The sequence below is a fragment of the Hibiscus syriacus genome, unplaced genomic scaffold (assembly GCF_006381635.1).
Source record: "Hibiscus syriacus cultivar Baekdansim isolate YM2019G1 unplaced genomic scaffold, ASM638163v2 tig00116982_pilon, whole genome shotgun sequence".
In the NCBI taxonomy this organism is placed as follows: Eukaryota; Viridiplantae; Streptophyta; class Magnoliopsida; order Malvales; family Malvaceae; genus Hibiscus; species Hibiscus syriacus.
Window position 1 is genome coordinate 1322995 of NW_024063505.1, and position 7220 is coordinate 1330214.

Genomic DNA, 7220 nt, shown 5'->3' on the forward strand with positions numbered 1-7220 from the left:
ATTTAATTCAACAATTGATGCATATAGTATTTATGTCTACTGGTGTTTTAAGATTTAAGAGGGTTGAATTTGATTCTTTCAAACTATTTTATTGAATTTTTAAATTTTATTGAGAAACTCAATGTAATTGAGTTTGATGTGTAAGAGTAGTAGCTACACATCACTTTCGATTCTTTGAATGAGAATTCTTTATTTGGGATATGTGTTTTATGTTAATTTGTGTTTTATAAAAAATGATTTTTTTCTTTTAAAGTTAATTAAAATATATAGTATTGAGTATACTATCTAAATGATGACAATTAATTTTAATCATATAAAACAAAATACTAGGTAGTAACTTTATTTTATAATTCTTCATTCAAATAATTTTGTAAACTAAAAATTAATATTAAATCATTAAACCATTATCGAATGTGATAATGATATTCATTAAACTATTACCAAAGTTGGTGACTAACTAGGAGTATAATTAAAAAAAGAGAATAAAACATATATTATTTTACTATTCATCACATTGTTAAAATATATATAATAACAATAAATAACTCATCCATTTTTACTCATTTATCAAGTATAAAGTAGGGCAATGTTCGTTTCAAATCAAATTGGATAAATTAAAGTCGGTTTGCTTTTGGTTTGGGTTACTTTCGATTGGGATTAATTTCTATTTGGTTGTTTTCATGTTGGATTAAATTCGGTTCATGTTACTTTCGGATCAGGTTAAAATTTGGTTCGGGTTTCTTTTGGTTTATGTTTCTTTCGGTTCGAGTTGCTTTCGGTTCGGGTTAGTTTCGGTTTGGGTTGCTATCGGTTTTGCTAAATTTTAGATCGGATATGATTCAGGTCATATATGGTTTGAGTATCAGATCAAATTTGATTATCATATTTAGGATAATATCGAGTATCGATTCTGGTAAATTGGGTTCGGTTCATGTTTACAAGATCTAAATAAAGTGATGAGAACCACAACTAAATTTATATAGAGAGAATGACCAGGTAAAAATAAGTTATATTGAGAAGCAACAGTTCTCATTTTTTTTTTACTGTATAGACCAAGTTTCCGGTTACATATTACTTAATGGGTAAGGATCGACCCTAGAATTTGAGGCTAGATGCCCTTGCAAGAGGATTGCAAATGTGAGGGTGGGATTGATTTAGAGATTCCATATTTTATATTTAAGACGATAATTTAAAAAATAAAAACAAATCAACAGATTGACACTCAAATTTTTTATTGAAGGAAATACATGATAATATTGATGTGTGTGAATATGTCGCTGTTGAACACTGATGATTTGTATTTGCAGTCGGCAGGGCTTTTTACTTTTTCCAATTTTGCATGTGCAAGCCTATTTTTTTTTAAAAATATTATAAACAGTGGCCCCAAGACATGTTTATATTTGCCGTCAAATCCTACATTATTAATGTTATTAAATTTGTTCTTTGTTTTACTCCACAATTTTAAAGTCAAATTTACCTTTGATTTTTATTTTTGAGAAAATTTTTAATTAATAAAATATTTGGGGGGAAAAACTATAAATACTTAATAATTGCCTCGTCTTAACTTGGAACTTACTTTACATTAAGTATTGGAATAATTTGATTGCCTTGCTTACCTTATGAAAGGAAGGACAAAAAGAAGTGGCACCCGAAGATTTCAATTGACAGCGAAAATTAGAGTATAAATATTAAAATAATGAAAATAATTTATATTTTATGATTTGTGATTGTCAACAAAATTTATGATTTGTTAAAAATTAAATATAGTTTCCCAATAATTATTTTAAAAATAGTATATCAATAATATGTATATCCTTTACTTTATAATTTGGTTGGTACCCATAAATGATAATAGCTTGTGGTAACCATTTTTAGGTTGGAACAATTGTTTATTGTTTTAAAAACGATTATGATTTAAATTTTAGAAATTCAGTGATTTTGAATTAAATTGGATAAAATTAAAAAGATTCGCCATTGACCTTTATGTTAAGTAGGTCGAATACAAAAAAAAACTTCTTTTAAAAATAATTTTAAGAAAAATCGTTTTTTAAGACAAAAGCTGGTATGCGTTTACCAAAGATTCGATTAAAACGGGTTTGAGAGTCGGTTACGCGTAGGGAAGGATTAGCATCCCACAACGCCCAAAATTGGTATTGTGCCGCTTACACGTTATCGTAATGGTGGAAATCCTGAATCAAATATCAAATTAAAATATGATCAATTTATTGAATATTAATTAATTTGCTTCAAAATAATAACTTAAATGAGGAAATTCAAAGGACTAAAATAAAAACAAATAAATATTACAAATCTAAATACAAAATAACAAAAATAAGTGTTTGAATTTATAAAGACCAAAATAAAGAAATAAAACTTAAAGATCAAAATAACAAAATTAGAAAATCAAAGGGCTAAAATGGTACAAACATAAATTTAAAAGATTGGAATAGTAAAAATATAAATTATGAAGACCAAATATCACAAAATGAAATTTTAAAAAAACAAAAATGGCAAACACATAAACTTTTAAGTTTTAAAATAGTAATTACAAAAACTTAATGGTCTAAAATGATATTAATAAACATTTAAAGTACAAAAACAGAAAATTAAATTATTAAAATAGCAAAAACAGACATTTAAAGGATTAAAATAATAAAACAGAAAATTAAGGGATTGATCAGAAATTTTAAATAAACCAGATTTATATTACAAATATTAAATAGTACAGGTGCTAGAATGAAAATAATCCAAAAATGAAATTTAGAACTAAAATGCAATAAATCAAAAAACTTGAAGGTTGAATCACAATTAAACCAAATTAAAACAAGGACTAAAACGATATATTTGCAAACATTATAGACAAATTCGAATAATATAAAAAATACATAAATACAATAACTTAGTGATCAAAATGAAATAATAACAAATATTACTACCAATGTCAAATAATAATAAAAATAACATAACATGTAATAATAGGATTAAAACACAAATAATGAAAAATAAAGGCTCTAAATCAAATAATGAAGAACTTCAGTACATAATTGAAAAGTGAGATTACAAAACCCTAGGGACTAATAGTGTAGTTATCCCATGACTCGAAAACACGGATGGGTTTGGGGTACGAAACAATGTCGTTTTGGTTTGGGTATTTAAACCCAAACCGATACCCTTTACCCCAAACCCCTTTCATTTTTCCTTACTTTAGAAATAAGAGAGAAAGAATAAGTAATTCTCTCAACTCTTATCAGAGGAGAAAACAAATGTCGCCGCCGGACAAAAACAGGTGTCTATAGCTACCTCTCTTTGCACATTCTTGTGTTAACAATAATAAGGCAAAGACGAAAAAGACAACCAGTTTTTGTCTTTTTTTTGCGTTTGATTTGGATATCCTTCGTTGTAAAGGTTTGGATTGAACAAGTCTTCTCATTATGAACTTCTTCTCTCTTGTTGGATGAGTTCTTCTCATTATGAACTATCTACTGGAAATACTAATGCAAGGTTGAACAAGTTCTTCTCATTATGAACTTCTTCTTCTTCTTAGTTCGATGAGTTCTTCTCATTATGAACTCTTTCTTCCTCGTTGGATGAGTTCTTCTCATTATGAACTCTCTATTGAGAATGTTGGTCCACCTCCTTCCATGATGGAATCAAACCAAGGTTGAACAAGTTCTTCTCATTATGAACTTCTTCTTCCTCGTTGGATGAGTCTTCTCATTATGAACTCTCCATTGAAAATGTTGATCCACCTCCTTCTGTGATGGAATCAAAGCAAGGTTAAACAAGTTCTTATCATTATGAACTTATTCTTTCTCATTGGATGAGTTCTTCTCATTATGAAATCTCCATTGAAAATGTTGATCCATTTCCTTCTGTGATGGAATCGAACCAAGGTTGAACAAGTTCTTCTTATTATGAACTTCTTCTTCCTCGTTGGATGAGTTCTTCTCATTATGAACTCTCCATTGAAAATGTTAATCCACCTCTTTCTGTGATGGAATCAAACCAAGGTTGAACAAGTTCTTCTCATTATGAACTTCTTCTTCCTCATTGGATGAGTTCTTCTCATTATGAACTCTCCATTGAAAATGTTGATCCACCTCTTTCTGTGATGGAATCAAACCAAGGTTGAACAAGTTCTTCTCATTATGAACTCTCCATTGGAAATATTAATCCCTCAAGCGATGCGTCACTGATTCGAAATGCCGTGAATCGAGTGATAGGTCGAACAAGCTCTTCTCATTATGAACTTCTTTTCCCTCTGTCGGATGAGTTCTTCTCATTATGAACTCTCCATTGGAAATGTTGAAAACATTCTGCCCGAAGGTCTTATCATCTAGATCGAAAGGCTTACAGATGACCCGAAGGATTTAAGCATCATGATCGATAGACTTACTGATGACCCGAAGGATTTACACATCATGATCGAAAGACTTACTGATGATCCGAAGGATTTAAAAATCAAGAAACCCCTGAAGGCTTAGTTTCTTAGTTGTCAAGGAACCCCTTAAAAGGCTTAGCTTCCTTTAACAACTCTCTTGAGATAATTAAGAAACCCTTAAAAGGCTTAGTTTCTAAAATTTCATTTAAAAACATCCTGCACTGAAGGTCTTATGGGTTGCTCGAAGGACTTGCAAATCAAGAAACCCCTAAAGGCTTAGTTTCTAAAATCTCATTTGAAAACTGTAACACCCCCAACCCATATTCGAACCGGATCTGAGTCCGAGGTGTCACATTGACTTTTCAAAACATTTACTTGTATAAAATAGTGAGTAATTTAAAATTTTTATACATATAACTTATTCAAACATTTACAGAACCATTTAGAGCTTATACAATATATTCTTTTGAATACATGCCAACTAGAACTTCATATATTAAAATACATATTATTCACCTTTCTTCTGATATGACCTTTGGTAAGGAAACTGACATGTCTTGCTCCACATTGCTCTTTACTCTTCTCACTTCTGTAACCTACGTGTGGAACAATCACACGCTAAGTCTATGACTTAGTGAGGCATTAACATATAAAAGTAACTCTAACTACTCAAACATGCATGTACATATCATCTCATGCTATCATACACAACAATATAATTTCACATATAATCAACTGTACACATATACCCATTATTCACCATTTCCATTGTTAATCTTATTCTATAATCCGTATTATTATCATTTATATCCTTTAATCATACCTTCTTATACCTAATCTTTTTATCAACATATGACTCCTTAAAATCATATACACATCATCATATCAATCATATAATACCGTTCATATCACCAAGAATCACACATAGCATCCCATAATCTTTATAATCCATTTTTCATAACATATCACTCCTACACATATCACGTACAATACATTTATATTATTTCTTTATTAGCCCATGTATACTTTTGAGAACTCAAGATATGTGAGTACATTGAGGTTGTGCATTACTACGCTGTCACCACAGCTCATATAAATGTCCCGAAGGACCTATCCAGAGGTCAGAAAGACCCCGAAAACTATCCAGAGGTCATAAAGAACCTCGGTAACTGTCCATAGGTCCCGAAGAACCTAGGTAAACTGTCCATATGCCTCAAAAGACATAGGTAAACCCTCGACTCTTGGCATGCCAACTATACCATTAGCTCTCATATTACATAACATGGGCATTATCATTTATAACATTTCATATCACTTGTTCTTTCTCTTCTGCCACATACCACATGTATGTGTAAGAATATTATTCATATAGCATATATTACATATTACATGTAATCACATAGATTATTTCATATGGCTTATCTCATTTCTCATTTGTTCATATACGTATGCCATTTCTTGTTCACCTATGTTCATATATACATCACATAGCATGTATTCTCATATTTTATTCTCATATATTCACATAACTTGGATCAAAATACATATAATCATGTAAATCACTTTTGCATAGCTTATATCAATTTTTTTATGTTATTTCACACTTCTTGTTACATTGCTTATATCTTACTCTTATGTATTCTCATTTACATATATTCACATATACATATTATTTCATTATCCTTATTATTATTCTTATTATCACCATTAATCCCTTTTACTTACCATATTCATATCAATAACACATATACTAATGCACACATATAAATCATAGAAAACACATACTTCTATGAATTCATGCATTTTACTATTGGAAATAGACTTATCACAAGTCTTATTTTCTATTGAACATCATATACTAAATAATGTGCACTCACCTTGGCCTCACTAAGTTCCAATCCACTTTTATGATTTCCACTCTTTCGATCGAATCTTAACTTGATACTCGTTCCGGAACTTGTTCATGTTCGATATCTACATAATCATACATTAATACATATCAGTATCCCATTGATATACTCTAATCTATCATTTCTTAGACCAAAAGAAATGTCTATTTCAATTTCCCCTTAAAGTGCATCGATGCATTCTACAGTGTATCGATGTATCCCTTAACATGTGCATCGATGCACTCCTTATGCATCGATGCACTAATTGCATTCGATGTTTCCATTTTTAAGGGGTGCATCGATGCACTTCCTATGCATCAATATACACTGAACAATTTCTGGAAATTACCCTTGATGCATCGTTACACATTGAATGTGCATCGATGCATATAGCCCAAAATTCATTTTAAGCCCGAAAATCACTCCAATTCTACTTAAACACTTCATATTACATCCTCTACCATATTCTTAACTCTTATATACATACTTAAATTCATTTCTACTCCTTTACCACCCTTTAAATCTCAAAATTCCTTTCTTCACATGGTTATCAATAATCATACCAATTTTTCAATATGTTCTTAATTCAATTCTATCACTTCATATCTCTTAATTAAGTTGATGACAAGTCAAATTTATCTTCCAATTTGAGTAATCAATTCTATTCCAAGATTTCATTTGAAAATCCTTAATCTTTAATCTCTCCTAACTCCACCATCCTTTGCTTTTAAGATGATTTAAGCTTTCTTTAAGCTTAATTATCATCTAATGATCATAAACAAACCTTGAATTCAACAAGAAATTATCTAACAAGAGGACTTACCCTTTGCAACCTTGGTTCACGATGGAGAGAAAGAAGAAAGATGAAAAGAACTCTGGAACTTCCTTTTCCCTCTTCCTACGTGGTTTCCTTATCTTATAAGGAAAAATAAAAATCTTCCTTGTCAAAT